This window comes from Rhinatrema bivittatum, chromosome 3 (genome assembly GCF_901001135.1).
Source record: "Rhinatrema bivittatum chromosome 3, aRhiBiv1.1, whole genome shotgun sequence".
In the NCBI taxonomy this organism is placed as follows: Eukaryota; Metazoa; Chordata; class Amphibia; order Gymnophiona; family Rhinatrematidae; genus Rhinatrema; species Rhinatrema bivittatum.
In genome coordinates, this window is record NC_042617.1 from 544756581 (window position 1) to 544775239 (window position 18659).

The window sequence follows — 18659 nt, forward strand, 5'->3', positions numbered from 1 at the left end:
ACTTTGAATCGGGGTGGGTTTTCTGGAGGTAGGTTGGGATTAGGGGGAGTGGTGTTACAGACATATTCAGAGGTTTTCATTGTAAAATTGACATCACTAAAGAATTTTAGTCCTTATAAGTGATGGAAAAGAGTTGATTTATACAATGCAGCTAGTGGAGATTGCAGTGTACAAATCATCTCCTCTTGTTAGACTTTTCATTTCCTCAGATCTTAAAATCCATTGTTGCACTATGCTTTAGCAGCAATTCCATTAATTTACTCACCACAGATGTCAGACTAACTGGTCTATAGTTCCCAGCCTCTTCCTTACTTCCACTTTTGTGAAGAGGAACCACATCTGTTTGTATTCAGTCCTCTAGAACTACTCTCGACTCTGGAAGCATTGAAAAGGTCAGCCAGAAGAGCTGCCAGAACTTCTCTAGGTTCCTTAAAACCCTCAGCTCTATCCCATACAATCACATTGCTTTACCTACTTTTAGTTTAGCTAGCTCCTCTTGAACACAGAAAATTATTTGGGTTTTCCCTCACTGCCAATGCTATTTGTATCCATTTTCTGTGGTCTACTCCTGATCCTTCCTTAGTGAACACTGAAGTGGCTGTGGCAGTGTATGTGGTTCCTCTGACTCATCTGTTTTTGCGGGCTCTTCAGTGGGCCTTCCAAGGTCAATGGGTTCAGTTGTTTCTATTAATTTACTGTAACTCGAAAAATGCAAACATTCCTCCAGTGGTAGATGAACCTGGAGGTTTTTATGGTGGGTTTCTCATTATATGTCCTGGTACATCAGGTGACTGTCCACTAATACCTCTAACAGAGTGCTCAGTGGTTCTTCTTGGACCCTCTGGAGTTGCGAGCCATCCGTTTATGCACTAAGGGCTTTCTTCTAATCAGAAACCCAAGTAGCCATGTTCTAGGTAAATAAACAAAGAAGTACGGGCTTTTTGCCCTTTGCAAGTAGGCTCTTTGAATCTTGTCTTGGGCCAGTCATCAAAACACACATTTCCAGGCAATCTTCCTACTGGGACCATCTCGGCAGAGTTCTGCAACTGCTCACATGGCCCTTGAATTAAGAGATTGCAAGCATGTTGTTCAGACATTAGAAAACACTAGTGATTGACCTGTTCACATCGGAAGACAACAGGAAGGTAGTGAAGTTCTGTTCCATGCATCTGAATGATTACAAGTTATCTCCCGATGCATTTGTGCTAGACTGGAGTTTCTGTCTATTCTTTGCATAGCTGCCTTCAATTGCAAAAGCTCTGATTTATTACTTAAAGAGGACTCAACCTCACTTTCAAGCTTCTCAACTGTTTGTGTGTTCTGATCTTAATAGATTGAGAGAGGCAATTGCCAAACAAACTCTAACTGATTAGTGGACTGAATAGTGCAGTAATTCCCAACTTGTGGTCTGTGAAGCCCTAGGCAACCGCCACACCATAACATATAAATTATTTTTACATTTCCCAAACACCAATAAAATATTTCAAAACATCAGACACATCAAATAGCAGCCAACAATTAAAACTAATAAGGATTAAAAAATTCCCCACTCTCCATACCTGGAATCTTTTGATTTCCAGAACCCTGAGATTGCCACAGATTAGTAGGGGGCACACATTCTACCCTCTTTCATTTCTCCTCTTTCTCATGCACACACACACACATGCACACATTCACTCTTGCACACACTCCCTCTTTCTCATATACATAAGCTGACACACACACACACATTCTAAAATGGATGGTTTCCCTGTACGTACCAGGATCAGTCCAGACGGTGGGTTATGTCCCCCGTCCAGCAGATGGAGTCAGAACAGAGCTCGAGGGCTCCGCCTCCTATACCAGCTCACCCTCTGCTGGAGCTCAGTATCTTTCTGACTCCAGCAGATGTGAGTTGGGGAAACAGTGCTTCCCCAGTCTGACAGGTTTTTGAGTCTCTTTCTACTTTTCTTTGAGTTCTACCTGTCTTTTGTTTGCTAGCTAACAATTTGGATCAAGTTAATTGAGAAAAAAAAAAAAAATTTATTCTGTCAGTGATTTGAGGAGGCGTGCTTCTCTGTTCGGCCTCCTCCTGCAGTGTCACTTTCCTACGTTTGGGGTAAGTGTTATTTTCTGTGTGGTTTTTCTTGCAGCTTTTCTCTTCACTTGTCGGCGTTTGCCGGTACACCCGGCTCTCTCACGCGGTCCTTGACGGTCCTGTGGCCCGGCGAACGCTATCTCGGGCCTGGGCGCGCCGCTAGCGGTTTTTCCCGCCGGCGCCTACGGATCTGTCAGGCGGGTTGTGTCGGCCTTTCGGCCCCCCCGCGGTGCGCTTCCTTTTTGGCCCCCCTCCGAGGCGATTTCTCATAGCAGCTTCTTCATGCCGCGCTTTTCCCGCTGCGAGACCTGCGGTGAGGCAGGGTCTCGTTTTTCAAAGGAGGGAGTTTGCCCGCGCTGCCTCCCTGAAGGGGAAGGTGGTTCGCGTGGCTCGGGTTCGCGCCCAGCGCCCTCCTCACCACAGCCAGGGATGAGCAGGCCGGCCACGTCCTCGCCAATGGCGGGAACGGCGGCCATTTTGGAGCGGGATTTTCCTTCAGAACACGCTCCGGAGGAAACAGACGCAGTTCGGGGCGCCCCCCGCCTGCACTGAAGCCCAGAGGAAGCTCTACCGGCCCGACCATCGCAAGGGGCCCCTGCGGCTGCGACTTCAGCCAGCCTGCCGTTCTTTTCCCCGGACTTCATTTTAAAGATGCACACGGCTTACCTGCAGGGCCTGACAGAGCCGGGGGGAGCCCCCTCGGGGCCTCCTGCTCCCAAAGTTCCCAAGCTCTCGTTTCCGGCCTCCGGGCCCCTGTCCTCGGCTGGGCCAGCCACAAGCTCCTCGGCTTTGCCATCCCAGCCTCGAGTGGCGGGAGCGGCTCCCCCTTTGGGCCCTGACCCTTCGGACCCTCCGGATCCGGCGCAATTGGAGGGGCAAATGGAGGGCGACGACCCGCGAGCCTTGCGGATCTTCCATAAGGAGGAACTAGAAGACCTGCTCCACCAGACCCTTCAAGAGCTAGATCTGGATCCTCCACCGGACCCCCCGGCGCCTGTGGCTCCGGCGGTCGCAACGTGCTCCAAGAAAGGGGACCCGGTCCTGGCCGCCCTTAGGCCTAGGGCTAAAGCTTTCCCGGTCCATGAGTCTTTTCTCCAGCTCCTCACGAGGGAATGGGACGTCCCTGAAGCGGCATTGAGGGTCACCCGGGCCATGGAAAAATTATATCCCTTGCCTGAGGATTTCTTAGATCTCATCCGTTTCCCTAAGGTAGACTCGGCGGTCTCAGCGGTGACTAAGCGAACTACGATCCCGGTGACGGGCGGGACGGCCCTACGGGACACACAGGACCGCAAATTGGAGACATTCCTCAAGAGGGTGTTTGAGGTTTCGGCCCTAGGGATGCGAGCTGTCATGTGCAGTTCTTTGACCCAGAGGGCTAGTCTGCTCTGGGTCCAGCAACTCCTGACGTCGCAACAGTTGCCTCCGGAAGAAGCAGCTCAGGCCGACAGCCTGGAATCTGCCATCGCTTACGGGGCGGATGCTCTGTATGACCTTTCTCGCGTTCTGGCCCGCTCCATGGTGTTGGTGGTGGTGGCTCGTCGCCTCCTGTGGCTCCGGAATTGGTCTGCGGACGCCTCCTCCAAATCGAGCCTGGGATCCCTTCCTTTTCGTGGGAAGTTTCTTTTTGGGAACGACCTGGATCAGATCATGAAGTCACTGGGGGAAAATGCAGTGCATCATCTACCCGAAGATCGGCAGAGGCCTTCTAGGCCGTTTGCCTCCACCAGAACCAGGGCTCGAGCACAGCGACGCTATAGATCCTACCGGCAGTCCAATCCTCGCACTGCTCCCAGTAGATCCCAACCGTGGTCGCGGTCCTTTCGTGGGCGGAGGCCCGCGAGAGAGGGCTCGGGCCAGGGGAACCCCCCCCGGCAGATCTACCCAATGATGCCAGACCGACCCACTCCTCCTGTCCGCCCATCGGGGGCCGACTCACAGATTTCGTCGAGGAGTGGGTGAAGATTACTTCAGATCAGTGGGTCCTGGACACCATCCAATACGGTTACGCCTTGGAATTTGTCCGTCTTCCTCGGGACAGATTTCTCTTCTCTCCGTGCGGCTCCGACCTCAAACGGATGGCGGTTCAACAGACACTAGACCGTCTGCAAGCCATAGAGGCTATCGTTCCCGTTCCTTTCGCCGAGGTGGGCTCGGGCCATTATTCCATCTACTTCGTGGTTCCCAAAAAGGACGGCTCGTTCCGGCCCATACTGGATCTGAAGGAAGTGAACCGCTCTCTGCGGGTCAACCGATTCCGCATGGAGACGCTACGTTCAGTGATTGCTGCGGTACACCAGGGGGAGTTTCTGGCTTCCCTGGATCTGACGGAGGCGTATCTGCACATTCCGATACGTCCGGACCACAGACGCTACCTACGTTTCAAGATCCTCGGTCAGCATTTTCAGTTTCAGGCCCTACCCTTCGGGCTCGCAACGGCTCCGCGGACCTTCACCAAGATCATGGTGGTGGTGGCGGCGGCCCTTCGGCGGGAGGGGATCTTAGTGCACCCCTACCTGGACGACTGGCTGATGCGGACGAAGTCCTTCTCGCATGGACAGGCCTCGGTGGCCAGAGTCTTGGAGATGCTTCGCTCTCTGGGCTGGGTTGTGAATCTCCCCAAGAGTTCCCTCGTCCCATCCCAACGCTTGGATTTTCTGGGGGCGACCTTCGACACTCAGCAAGGCATGGTCTTCCTGTGGGCGGACAAGGCACTCTCCTTGAGGGAGCACGTCCGTCAGTTCGCGTCTTTGTCGGAACCCACCGCTTGGAATTATCTACAGCTTCTGGGAGTGATGGCGTCCACCATCGACATGGTGCCCTGGGCGTTTGCTCATCTACGTCTACTGCAGGCGTCCCTGCTGTCGCGATGGAAACCGGTGTCACAGGAGTATCAGGTGGTTCTACCCCTCCCCCAGTCAGCTCGAGACAGTCTGGAGTGGTGGCTGGTCCCGGCTCACCTGGCCCGAGGCGTCTCCCTCGACGTTCCCTCTTGGGTAATCGTGACCACCGACGCCAGCCTCGTGGGGTGGGGCGCGGTCTGCGAACGAAGCGCCACACAGGGGACGTGGTCCCCGGAGGAGGCGAGGTGGCCGATCAATCGTCTGGAGACCAGAGCAGTACGCCTCGCACTTCGACGTTTCCTCCCCCTGATTCGGAACCGAGAGGTACGGGTTCTTTCGGACAACGCCACCACGGTGGCGTACATCAATCGTCAAGGCGGGACGAGGAGCGAACAGGTCTCCGCCGAAACCACGCTCCTGATGGACTGGGCGGAACTTCATCTGGTTCGGCTCGCGGCTTCCCACATCGCCGGCGTGGACAACGTGCAAGCGGATTACCTGAGTCGTCAGCGGTTGGACCCCGGCGAATGGTCCCTTTCCGACGAGGCGATGACGCTCCTGGTTCGCCGTTGGGGAACGCCGCGACTGGACTTGATGGCGACCGCCCTCAACGCCAAGGCCCCTCGCTTCTTCAGTCGCAGAAGGGAGCGCGGCGCGGAGGGGGTGGATGCTCTAGCGCTGCCGTGGCCGGCAGATCAACTGCTCTATGTTTTTCCTCCCTGGCCCTTAGTGGGCAAGATACTCCACAGGATAGAAACTCACAGCGGTCCCGTGATTCTGGTAGCTCCGGAGTGGCCGCGTCGTCCTTGGTTTGCAGACCTGCTTCACATGGCAGTGGACGGACCGTTACGCCTGAGTCATCTTCCTCGGCTCCTGCAGCAGGGACCGGTATTTTTTCGAGCAGGCGGCACTCCTTTGTCTTGCGGCTTGGCTTTTGAACGGCACCGCCTCCGCCGACGAGGCTACCCGGAGGCGGTAATCTCTACGATGCTCCGGGCCCGCAAACCTTCTACCTCTGTTGCTTATGTGCGAGTGTGGAAGGTCTTCGAGGCCTGGTGTACCGATCATGGGGCCCGACCCACGGAGGCGTCGGTACCTCTGATCCTTCAATTTTTGCAGGACGGGCTGGATAAGGGTCTTGCATACAATTCCCTACGTGTGCAGGTAGCGGCCCTGAATGTTCTGGTACAGACACCGGTCGCCCTGCCTCTCCAGGCGGATATCGCCCGATTCCTGAAGGGGCCCAAACATCTACGGCCGCCGGTCAGGGACCCTTGTCCGTCGTAGAGTCTTAACCTGGTTCTCCGGGCCCTAGCGGGCGCTCCTTTCGAACCTCTACAGGAGTCTTCGCTTAAAGATCTTACTATGAAGACAGTTTTTCTCGTGGCAATATGCTCTGCCCGTCGAATCTCGGAGCTGCAGGCTTTTTCCTGCAGGGAACCCTACCTTCGCATTTCGGAGGTGGGGATCTCGCTGCGTACAGTACCTTCCTTCCTCCCGAAGGTGGTCTCTTCGTTTCACGTGAATCAGACGGTGGAACTCCCGGCGTTCTCTCCAGAGGAGTCGAGGTCTCTTCGTCACTTGGACGTCAAGCGAGTCTTACTCCACTACCTAGAGGTTACCAATGCCTTTCGGGTTTCCGATCATTTGTTTGTGCTCTGGTCGGGACCTAAGAAGGGCTCCTCAGCTTCAAAGACGACCATCGCCCGCTGGATCAAGGATGCCATCTCGTCGTCTTATATCGGGTCCGGTCGGGATCCGCCCAGGGGCGTTCGAGCTCATTCTACACGCTCTCACGCAGCGTCTTGGGCGGAGTCTCATGCCGTCTCCCCACAGGAAATTTGCCGGGCGGCGACGTGGAAGTCGCTGCACACCTTCGCTAAGCATTATCGCCTACACCTGGTGCCCTCGGCTCCTGGGCAATTTGGCGATCAGGTTCTCCGAGCAGGGCTCTAAGGGGCCCACCCATAGTAGGGAAGCTTTGGTACATCCCACCGTCTGGACTGATCCTGGTACGTACAGGGAAAAGAAAATTATTCCTTACCTGCTAATTTTCGTTCCTGTAGTACCATGGATCAGTCCAGACGCCCACCACGCTGGGATCTTGCGACCTGCTCGGATTCATTGTTATCTACTGTCTCTTCTTTCTTCTCTCTGGTTCTCTATCAGAGTTGTACAGCTCCTCACAAGTTGACGTTGGCGACCTCTTTTTGTTAGGTCATGCCTGTTTTATTGTTCTTGATGTTGACTTTCGTCAGGGTTTTGATCCAAATTGTTTTGTTATTGCTCTTTTGGGCTTTGTTATTCACGATACTGAGCTCCAGCAGAGGGTGAGCTGGTATAGGAGGCGGAGCCCTCGAGCTCTGTTCTGACTCCATCTGCTGGATGGGGGACATAACCCACCGTCTGGACTGATCCATGGTACTACAGGAACGAAAATTAGCAGGTAAGGAATAATTTTCTTATTTCTAATACTGTTGGTTATTTTAAAAGCAAAATAAGTGAATTTGCTTTGGTGAACTGCTGCTGCTATTACTGCTACTTAACATTTCTGTAGCACTGTACACAGTATTTTACAGAAACTTAGAATCTAGTCAAGATGAGCATGCACAACAAAAGAGACTTTAGGAATTTCCTTTATTAAGCAAATGATTTAAACCAACAAGCTATGGTCAAAGTAACAAGGTTGGAGGACACAGTTCTAAAGCGTGAACAGCAAATATACAAGCTAGAACAAAAGTTAAGATACAGAAGAATTAATTTGATGAGTAAGAGAATAGGATAAAATGTATTATCCCAGGACAAGCAGGATGCTAGTCCTCACATATGGGTGACATCATTGATGGAGCCCTATTGCGGAAAACTTTCTGTCAAAGTTTCTAAAAATAAGATTTCACAACCATTTATTTTCTCCCATATCGGGGTCTCTCAGGTTTCCACCGGCTGGTGAGTAAATCTTAGTCTCTTTTTTACTCTTTGAGTAACATTTTTTCCTCTCATGTTTCCTCTCATTTTCATCGATGGCTGTCGACGATAAAATATTGCCATGGGATTTTAAAAATGTCCCAACTGTAATGGGACAATGTCCATTACAGACCCACACCTCGAGTGTGTACTTTGTTTAGGGGAAAAACACGACGTAACAACCTGTCCCAAGTCTGCAGAAATGACCGCGAAGGGAAGAAAGGTCCATCAAGAAAAAATGGAGCACTTATTCCATTTACAACTTTCGCCATCCCCTTCCACATCGACTCAATCGTCTCCGGCCAGAGTCTCTAAATGTTTAATATTGAAAAAACATCGTCCGGAAGGGTTGGGGGATCATCTGTCGCCAACATCATCGATAGCATCGACGAAGTCAGTGACCGAACACCGTTCGAAGCACCGCCATCGGCACTGACACCCATCGATACCAGAGGCACTTCTCTCTCTGGAGGAATCGACCGCGAAACGGCCTAGAATCCAGGTAACACTGGTACCCCCGACGCCGAGGCCTTCATCCCATGGCGAAGCACCAGTTGTCGAACCTCCACAGGGCTCTGTGGAAGGACCATCGACACCTCCACCGCCACCACGTGTAGCTGCTCTGCCTGCACCAGCTGTCATGCAGGAATTGTCGGATTTCATCTGTCAAGCGGTGCTCCAAGCCTTAAAGGTTCAACAGACGTCGATGCCGGTGCCTGAACCGATGCCGGTGCCCGCACCGATGCCGACAATCCCGCCGATGCCGGAGCCTGCACCGATGCCGGCACCACAGCCGAAGTAGATACCGAGGCGACCATCGATAACGATGCCAATTCCATCGCCGATGCCAGACCCGATACCATCAATGCCGATATCACCTGGGGCTCCAGGACATCCTGAACTTGTGCTATACCAGCTTCTCATGAAGAAATTTGATGAAATAGTTGGCGCTATTCCATCCAAGCCACGAGAAGAAATTCCTGGATGGATACCCGTTGATGATCCGCAGCCAGGTTCTTAAGGACTTCCTCGTCCAGCAAGGTATTCTCCAATATCTCCACATCAGGACAATCCATATGATACATGGGAAGACAGGCATACAGACACTTCTTCTGAAGGATTTATGTCTGATCCTTCCCCTCCAGAAGAACGGAAGAAATCTCCACTGGGGGATTTATCCTTCACAAATTTTGTTCAGGATATGGCGGACACCATACTGTTTACTCTGGTAGCCGAAGAGGATGCTAGACAGCAAACACTGGAGGTCCTCCAATTCATAGACCCTCCAAAACAGTTTTGGCTATACCTGTCCACGAAGTCCTCCTGGACTTGCAGCATAGACTCTGCGAGCATCCATGCTCAGTACCAGCCATAAATAAGAGAGTGGACACCCCTTATTTGGTACAATCTGTCCCCGGTTACCAAAAAGCACAACTGCCACATCAATCAGTTGCTGTGGAGTCCACACAAAAGAAATCAAAACGGATAAGGCCGCATTCCTTCACTCCTCCAGGCAAGGATCATAGATTCTTGGATTCCCTGGGCAGGAAAATTTATCAAGGAGCCATAATAAACACAAAAATTACATTTTATCAGTTATTCATGACTCAATATCAAAGAAATCTGTGGAAACAGATGCAAGAATTTTCAAATTTGTTACCACAGCAATATCAAGAAGCAGCCCAAGCAATCATACACAAAGGACTTGAAGCTGGCAAGCACGAAGTCTGAGCCGCTTATGATAGTTTTGAAACAGCCTCCAGAGTAGTGGCCTCTGGTATAAGTGCAAGACACTGGGCATGGCTTAAAGCTTCGGACCTCAGGCCTGAAGTCCAGGAAAAGTTAGTTGATTTACCATATGTTGGTGACAATCTTTTTGGCTCTAAAGTGCAAGATGCTGTAGCACAATTAAAGGAACACACAGAAACCCTGCGCAAACTATCATTAGTTCCACAGGATTCTGCTACCCCATCATCTCGCCGACCTCCAAGGGAGGAATCTCGATGACCTTTCTATCGACAGAGGCATTACCCTCCAGCATCAAGAGGCAGATCTTCTAGGCCACAGCAAAGATCTCAGCCCAGGCAACCTAGGGCTGCTAGGCCTCAACCTCTGCCGCAGACGGGACCGGCTGCAGGCTTTTGAGGCCATCACCAGAGACCAAAGCCATCTCTACAACCCTCAACCTCAATATCTCGAGGATACCAACTCAATTTTGTCTCAATTCCAAGAGATTCTACTCCAAAACATTTTCCATTAAGCAAAAATCACATAATCCATCTACAAGTAGAATTATCCACCCTTCTGAGAGCCAGAGCTGTAGAGCCAGTGCCCCGGACTCAGCAGGGCAGAGGATTCTATTCCCGTTATTTTCTCATTCCAAAGAAAACCGGAGGCCTACGTCCCATACTAGACCTCAGAAATCTCAACACATTTCTTTTTTTTTTTTTTTTTTTTATTTTTGAATTTTCCAAAATACATCAGGAAAACAATCTTGTGTAGAAAGCAGTACCAACAAACCATCATTTTACAATTATTTCACAATAACATCTTTCCCTACTTCATCTGCTTTAAAGTCCTCGTCACCAGGGAGAGATCCATTACTCTACCTCAGGAATATAAACATTTACAATTAACAAAATTGACGGGTCCTATACAGGAGATTTCTAATAATTACGGATCCAGCTGCAGGCTTATAGTACTTAGCCTTCCAAAACAGGAGAGGACGTTATTATATCTAATGAATACTTTTTAAAGAAATTCTCCAGTTGCTCAGGTTGAAAAAATATATAGGAAACATTTTTATATTTTATGTAACATTTACACGGATATTTGAGAATGTACATAGCTCCCATTTTTTGTACTTGAGGTCTCAGTTTCAGAAATAATTTTCTTCTTGACTGGGTGCTTCTTGCCAAGTCTGGAAATATTCCAACATTTAAACCAAGAAAAGACTCAGTCCTATTACGAAAATATAGTCTCAAAATCCAATCACGATCTGATTCAAGCAGAAATGTCACAATGAGAATGGCAGGCTTCACTTGTTCTCTCTGAGTCGTTTCTAACAAGTTTGTTACTTCCAAGGCTGGAATTTCAATTGTGTTCACAGGAGTTAACAATTGAAAATCTTTTTCATATAGAAACATAGAAACATAGAAATGACCGCAGAAGAAGACCAAACGGCCCATCCAGTCTGCCCAGCAAGCTTCACATTTTTTTCTCATACTTATCTGTTTCTCTTAGCTCTTTGGTTCTATTTCCCTTCCACCCCCACCATTAATGTAGAGAGCAGTGATGGAGCTGCAACCAAGTGAAATATCAAGCTTGATTAGTTATGGGTAGTAGGGGAAGTAACCGCCGCAATAAGCAAGCTACACCCATGCTTATTTGTTTTACCCAGACTGTGTTATTCAGCCCTTATTGGTTGTTTTTCTTCTCCCCTGCCGTTGAAGCAGGGAGCTATGCTGGATATGCTTGTAGTATCAGTTTTTCTTCTCCCCTGCCGTTGAAGCAAAGAGCTATGCTGGATATGCGTGAAGTATCAGTTTTTCTTCTCCCCTGCCGTTGAAGCAGGATGTGCATTGAAAGTGAAGTATCAGGCTTATTTGGTTTGGGGTAGTAACCGCAAACCTTTTCTCCTTCCTTCTCTGTTTTTTTAAAGGCTGGTATATAGTACAGCTTAGATGTAGGTGGTATCAAGTCCTCTGAAATCTTTAATGCCTGAATCAAATATTGCCTCCACATGTCTCGTGGGGTCACCATAGGAAAATTTATTAAACGCAGATTTCTCCCTTTTATTTGATTCTCCATGTTTTCTAAACGGTTCATTAATATGGAATTTTCTTTTATAACATTGGTTTGAAGATTTCTCATTTCTTTCACTTCATTCTCAACCTTTTCACATCTTTCCATTTGTTTATTCATATTTTCCTCTAGTTTTCCCATTCTCACCGTGGTATTATTTAACATAGTCACCAAGGATTTATCTGATTAAAAAGATTAGCATTAACCGTTTGTATTGCTTCCCATATCTTCTCTAAAGAAAAAGATTCTGGTTTGATTAATTCTTTCTTTTTAGGTAATGTTAAAAGTACTTTCCTTTCTGTTGGAGGCTGTATCGTACAGCCTGCAGCGTCTCCCAGGCCGGTCTTTTCCACGAGGTGTGGCCTCTGCTGTTCCTCCCCGCCGCCTTCATCGCACAGCCACGATTCTCCGGCGGTTTCATTCTCACTTTCGTGGTTAGGATCCTTCCCGTTTGCTCCTTGCAGAGCTGCAGGATTTCCTGGGGGCATCAGCGGTACCGGGGATAAAGTTGTCTGGAGCTCATGTGAGGAGGCGGTTTCCTCTTCCACCCACTCTCCTACAAGACGCTTACGCTCACATTCCAATATTCCCTCCTCATCGCAAGTATCTGCGCTTCATGGTGGGTCATCAACATTTCCAGTACAGTATACTATCATTCGGACTTGCCTCAGCTCCCAGAGTTTTCACAAAATGTCTAGCAGTAATAGCAGTACACTTACACAAGGAATGTGTCCATGTCTTCCCCTATCTAGACGACTGGCTCATCAGAAGTCAATCTCAACAAGGAGCCCTGGCTTCTCTCAGTTGAACAATTACTCTACTTCACTCCATGGGCTTTCTTATCAATTATCAAAAGTCCCATCTCATTCCGTCTCACCTGCTTCAATTCATAGGAGCAGAATTGAACACCATGCTTTCAAAAACTTTTCTACCCGAGGACCGGGCAGAAACACTTTCCCTAATGGCAAACTCACTATACTCAAAGAAACAAGCAACAGCTCATCAGTTTCTAACCTTACTAGGCTACATGGCCTCCACAGTTCATGTCACTCCCGTGGCAAGACTAGCCATGAGGGTAACCCAATGGACTTTAAGATCACAATGGATCCAAGCCATTCAACCACTGTACTCTCCAATTCAAGTCACCCACCAACTACGTTCATCTCTACTTTGGTGGGCAAACAAGGACAATTTGCGCAAGGGCCTACCTTTCCAGCAACCAGCCCCACTGATAACTTTAACTACAGATGCATCCACCTTGGGTTGGGGAGTTCATATAGACAATCTCCAAACCCAGGGTACTTGGACAAAACTCGAAGCAACGTTTCAAATCAATTTCCTGGAACTTCGAGCTATACGTTATGCTCTACATGCGTTCAAGGACTGCCTTTCACACAAGACTGTTCTCATTCAAACGGACAATACAGTAGCCATGTGGTACATCAACAAACAGGGAGGTACGGGCTCGTATCTCCTTTGTCAAGAAGCCGCTCAGATTTGGGACTGGGCCCTGACACACTCCATGTTTCTCCGGGCCACTTATCTAGCGGGCATCCACAATGTAGTTGCAGATCGACTCAGTCATCAGTTCCAACCACACGAGTGGTCCCTGGATCCCTCAGTAGCGACCAGGATATTCAAACGTTGGGGGCAACCAATAATAGACCTCTTTGCATCACACCTGAATCACAAAGTGGACAGATTTTGTTCTCTACACAAACAGAAAAACCAGCCAGCCAAGGATGCCTTTGCTCACCCTTGGAACTCAGGCCTTTTATATGTGTATCCTCCGATACTGCTAATAACCAAAACTCTAGTGAAGCTGCAACAGGACAAGGGGTCCATGATACTCATAGCCCTGTATTGGCCTCGACAAGTATGATTCCTCACGCTTCTAGACCTCTCGATCAAGGATCCAAGTCGCCTGGGTGTGGCTCCCAATCTCATAACTCAGGATGAGGGTCAGTTGTGCCATCCCAAACTTCAATCCCTATCCCTCAGAGCGTGGATGTTGAAAGCTTGATTTTACAACCACTTAATCTTTCAACCAATGTATCTCAAGCGCTGATAGCTTCACAGAAACCTTCAACACGAAAGAATTATTCCACGAAATGGAAAAGGTTTGCTTTGTGGTGCAGACAAAAGGACATAGACCCTTTCTCCTGCCCCACAACTTCCCTACTAAACTATTTATGCCATCTTTCAGACTCAGGTCTCTAGACAACATCTGTAAGAGTACATTTAAGTGCAATCTCAGCTTACCATAACAAGATGGGAGATGCACCAATATCCATACATCCTTTTGTCAGTAGATTTATGAGAGGTTTAATTTACCTTAAACCACCAATTCGGCCACCAGTCACAGAATGGGACCTGAATCTGGTCTTAACAAGCCTCATGCGTTCTCCATTTGAACCCATGAATTCCTGTGATCTTAAATTTCTCACATGGAAGACTATCTTCCTCATAGCCATTACATCGGCTAGAAGGGTTAGTGAGTTACAAGCATTTGTCACGTACTCACCTTATACAAAATTCCTACATGACAGAGTGGTTCTCCGGATACATCCAAAATTCCTCCCCAAGGTAGTTACGGAATTCCACTTGAACCAATCCATAGTTTTACCCACATTCTTTCCAAGGCCTCATTCTCATGAAGGAGAACGGGCCTTACATACCTTGGACTGTAAACATGTGCTAGCATATTACTTAGACCGCACTGCAGTCCATAGAAAATCCACTCAACTCTTTGTATCTTTTAATCCAAACAAACCGGGTAAAGCAGTGGGTAAACATACTCTATCCAATTGGCTAGCAGATTGCATACAGTTTTGCTATGAAAAATCAGGCCTTCCTCTCCAAGGGCGAGTAAAGGCGCATTCAGTAAGAGCAATGTCAACCTCAGTAGCACACTATCGTTCAGTGCCAATTCTTGACATATGTAAAGCAGCAACATGGAGTTCTCTTCACACCTTTGCAGCTCATTACTGTTTAGACAAAGAAGGACGACAAGATTCAGCCTATGGACAATCTGTCTTAAAGATCTTGTTTCCAGTTTAATCCCAACTCCTTCTACATCCAACCTGCTGTGATCTTCGGCTGCCTCATTTTCAACAATACTTCACTGTTGCTTCACTACAAAATGACTCAGCCTCTAGCTTGCTAATCCCCCATATGTGAGGACTAGCATCCTGCTTGTCCTGGGATAAAGCAAAATTGCTTACCTTGTAATAGGTGTTATTCCAGGACAGCAGGATGTAGTCCTCACGAAACCCACCCGCCACCCCGCGGAGTTGGGTCCGATACGTTTATTATTTTATTTTTTGCTAAAGCTTATTGCTACATACGAGACTGAAGGGAGACCCCTGTGCCAGAGAATATCATGGCATGCTGGGCATGCTCAGCAGCCTCACAGTGCTGGTCAAAGGTTTCTAGAAACTTTGACAGAAAGTTTTTCGCAATAGGGCTCCATCAATGATGTCACCCATATGTGAGGACTACATCCTGCTGTCCTGGGATAACACCTATTACAAGGTAAGCAATTTTGCTTTAACCAGTGGTTGTTCAAGGGAATGAGACTATTAGATCCTGGAGCAATTCACAGACACTGTGCTGAAAAATTTGCTTAGATAGGATGCTGGTCTGAAAATTGAGAGAGCCCCTAGAATGCTAGGCAGATACTATCTACCAGGTGCAATGTTGAGGAGTTTTATTTTCATTTCCTCAGATACTAGAATAACAGTAAAATACTACAAGCAGCAAGGGAGAAAAGAACACCAGTATACAATGGTACCAAAATAGGCATTTATCCGGATTGTAGCACTTAAGATCATCTGAATAGAAGTGAGATATAATAACAGATGAAGAACAATGAGATAAAATATTCAATGCTGTTTCCAGTCTTCTGGAAAATAGAAATAAATGGTAAGCCTCAGTTCTTTGATGAACTGATAGCAGCAATGAACTGTGCTGAATTCTACTGAGCCAAAAGAAATTACCAAAGCATTAGAGATGGAGATAAGAAAATATGCAAGGCTCTGTTGATAAGATATTGTAAGCGTACATGATGGAATGGTGATCCGCAGTTAAGAATGAATCTTGAGAAGGTACAGAATTTTTTTCTGCTTCTTAGCCTGTATTATTGTAAGAGTTGGTTAATGGTACCAGTCAAAGAGAAGGCACCATTGTTCAATATGGGTCTGATTTTAAAAAGCATTTACATGCGTAAAACTGGGTTTTACGCATGTAATGCACTTTACTCGAGTAAGTGGGCTTTTGAAAATTGCTACAATATATGCCATTGAATCGTCCATAGGATTTATTCGCATAAGTGCACTTTACGTGAGTAAATGGCTTTTGAAAATTGCTACAATAGTAGTTACATTTATGCATGTAACTCCTTTGAAAATTACCCCCTATGTGTTGAAAGTGTTGGATTGGACTTTTTAATGGCAAGATGTATACATTTGTGTTGTCTCTGTAGACTGAATCAGTTTATAACAATATTATCCTAAATAGCACCATTTACACCAAACAGATGTGTGATTCTTGGTAGAATCTTGACTTTTAGGAGTAGGGAGCCAGAGTTGTAATGAATATTCAAACAGCTTAGCTGTTAGTAAAATATGGAAAGAACAGCATCTAGAAACCATAGTTAATTTTGTTATTTTTTAGTACATAGTAGGGGCAATTTTCAAAATTGTGTAGTCAGGTAAAAGTACATGAGTCGTGGAATAACCCACATACTTTTACTTGCATATAGGGTGGACACTTTTCAGACAGCCTTTCCTATGCACAGCAGATTGGATTATCATTTAATTGCTTTCCAGTATATCTGTTATTTTCAAGGCTCCACTTATTTAAAATAAAAATGCTTAGAGTAAGAATACCTCCGGCTTTGGTGTTGGGACCAGTTCTTTTCAATATAGTTTTTTTCAATATGTGCATTATAAAAGCAAGGGCTACTTTCATATAGAATCTACTATAGGAGTAAAATAAGGTATGTGTTCTTATCTGGGCAATATTATTTATTTATTTACAAGCATTTCTCACCCACCACTCCAATGATTGTGGCGAGTTACAAGATAAACATACCTAAAAATAAATGTACAAATACAAGAAAAACACAAGAGACATTAAAACATAAAGAAAAGAAGGGCAAGGAGAAGCCTCCCTCTTCCGGGAGAAGGAAATTGGTTCAAATCGGTGTAAGTAAGCTTGGGGATCACATTTTGGTGTCTGTGTTGCACACAAGGACCAAACTCACTCTTTAATAGCCAAGTGTTGCTTTACTTGCTTTATTTAATATTTTCTTAATTTTTGCCTTTGAAACAGTATTTCTTAATCTGTGCATTCTTGTTTAAATGCTGCTGTTAGTATTGCTTTCTTAATCTTTGCTTGCTTTTTGAAATAGAGGGGCTTATATTCAGGCACTTTGCAGCTTGGCAAGCTAGCTGGCAATATCCTTGGCTATCTTAAAATTACCAGTTGCTGAGCCTCTTCAATGGTCTTTAAGCCTCACTATCCCTCCTTTATTTGGATTTAAATTTATTACTTTAAATTTGCATACAACTTTGAAAGACTTTGATGTACATGGCATTATAGTAGGTTTTGCTTTGTTGTGAAATTGTGTTTAAACCTTATTACAACATAAAAAGGATATTCATTCATATGTAAACTGTCCCTCCCGATGCAGCCCTTGCGAAACATGGTTCCGTGTTGGAGGACTGACTATGAAATAAAAGCTATGTACACTTTTTGAAAGCAACATTGCTTCTCTTCCACTGTGTTCACCTATATCATTAGTTTCTTGGACCACATGTGAGTTTTCTTTGCAACACACCTATTTTCTTGTTGCATAGTTCTTCTCCTCTCCACTATGCCCATTCCCTTCTCCTGACATATCCAGCTAAATACTTAGCGGGATAAATGACTTATCTAGATAAATTGTGCCCGCTGACCCTAGTCAGATATTCAATGGTGCCTCTTAGCTGGATAAATAGGACTTCTTTGGCTAAGTACTGTTTTGAATATCAGGCTCAGAATTTCTTAATCTCTGTTTGCTTGTGGAAATATTACTGCCAATACTGCTGACTGCTTTACTTTTTTACCTTCGTTTTGAGTACTTTAGAAAAAACTTTTGCTTTTCTCCCTGTTTGAATTTAAATAAGGGGCGGATTTTCAGAGCCCTGCTCGCGTAAATCCGCCCAAAACCGGGCGGATTTACGCGAGCAGGGCCCTGCGCGCCGGTGAGCCTATTTTACATAGGCTCACTGGCGCGCGCAGAACCCCGGGACTCACGTAAGTCCCGGGGTTTTCGGAGTGGGCGTGTCGGGAGGCATGTCGGGGGGCGGGGCCGGAGCGTGCGGCGTTTCGGGGGCGTGTCGGGAGCGTTTTGGGGGCGGGTACGGGGGCGTGGCTACGGCCCGGGGCGGTCCGGGGGCGTGGCCGCACCCTCCGTACCCGCCCCCAGGTCGCGGCCCGGCGCGCAGGAGGCCCGCTGGCGCGCGGGGATTTACGTCTCCCTCTGGGAGGCGTAAATCCCCCGACAAAGGTAAGGGGATGGTTTAGACAGGGCCGGGCGGGTGGGTTAGGTAGGGGAAGGGAGGGGAAGGTGAGGGGAGGGCAAAGGAAAGTTCCCTCCGAGGCCGCTCCGATTTCGGAGCGGCCTTGGAGGGAACGGGTTAGGCAGCGCGGCTCGGCGCGCGCCGGCTATACAAAATCAATAGCCTTGCGCGCGCCGATCCAGGGATTTTAGTGGATACGCGCGGCTCCGCGCGTATCTACTAAAATCCAGCGTACTTTTGCTTGAGTCTGATGCGCAAGCAAAAGTAGGCTGATCGCGCTTCTTTTAAAATCTACCCCTAAGTGTATTAGAAAAGCTAGGGCTATTTTCATATAGAATCTGCTGTAGGAGTAAATGCAATTGGGTTGTTTTTTTTCTTTTGTTTCCTTGCATGCTCTAGTGAAAA

The 18659-nt window shown here is 47.5% G+C and overlaps 1 protein-coding gene across 3 annotated transcripts in view; it reads left to right on the top strand.

Annotated features, from left to right (window-relative positions):
• The window catches only part of TBC1D32 (TBC1 domain family member 32), a 661976-nt gene that overhangs the window by 262851 nt on the left and 380466 nt on the right, over positions 1–18659 (top strand). The gene's annotated exons all lie outside the window — the stretch shown is intronic.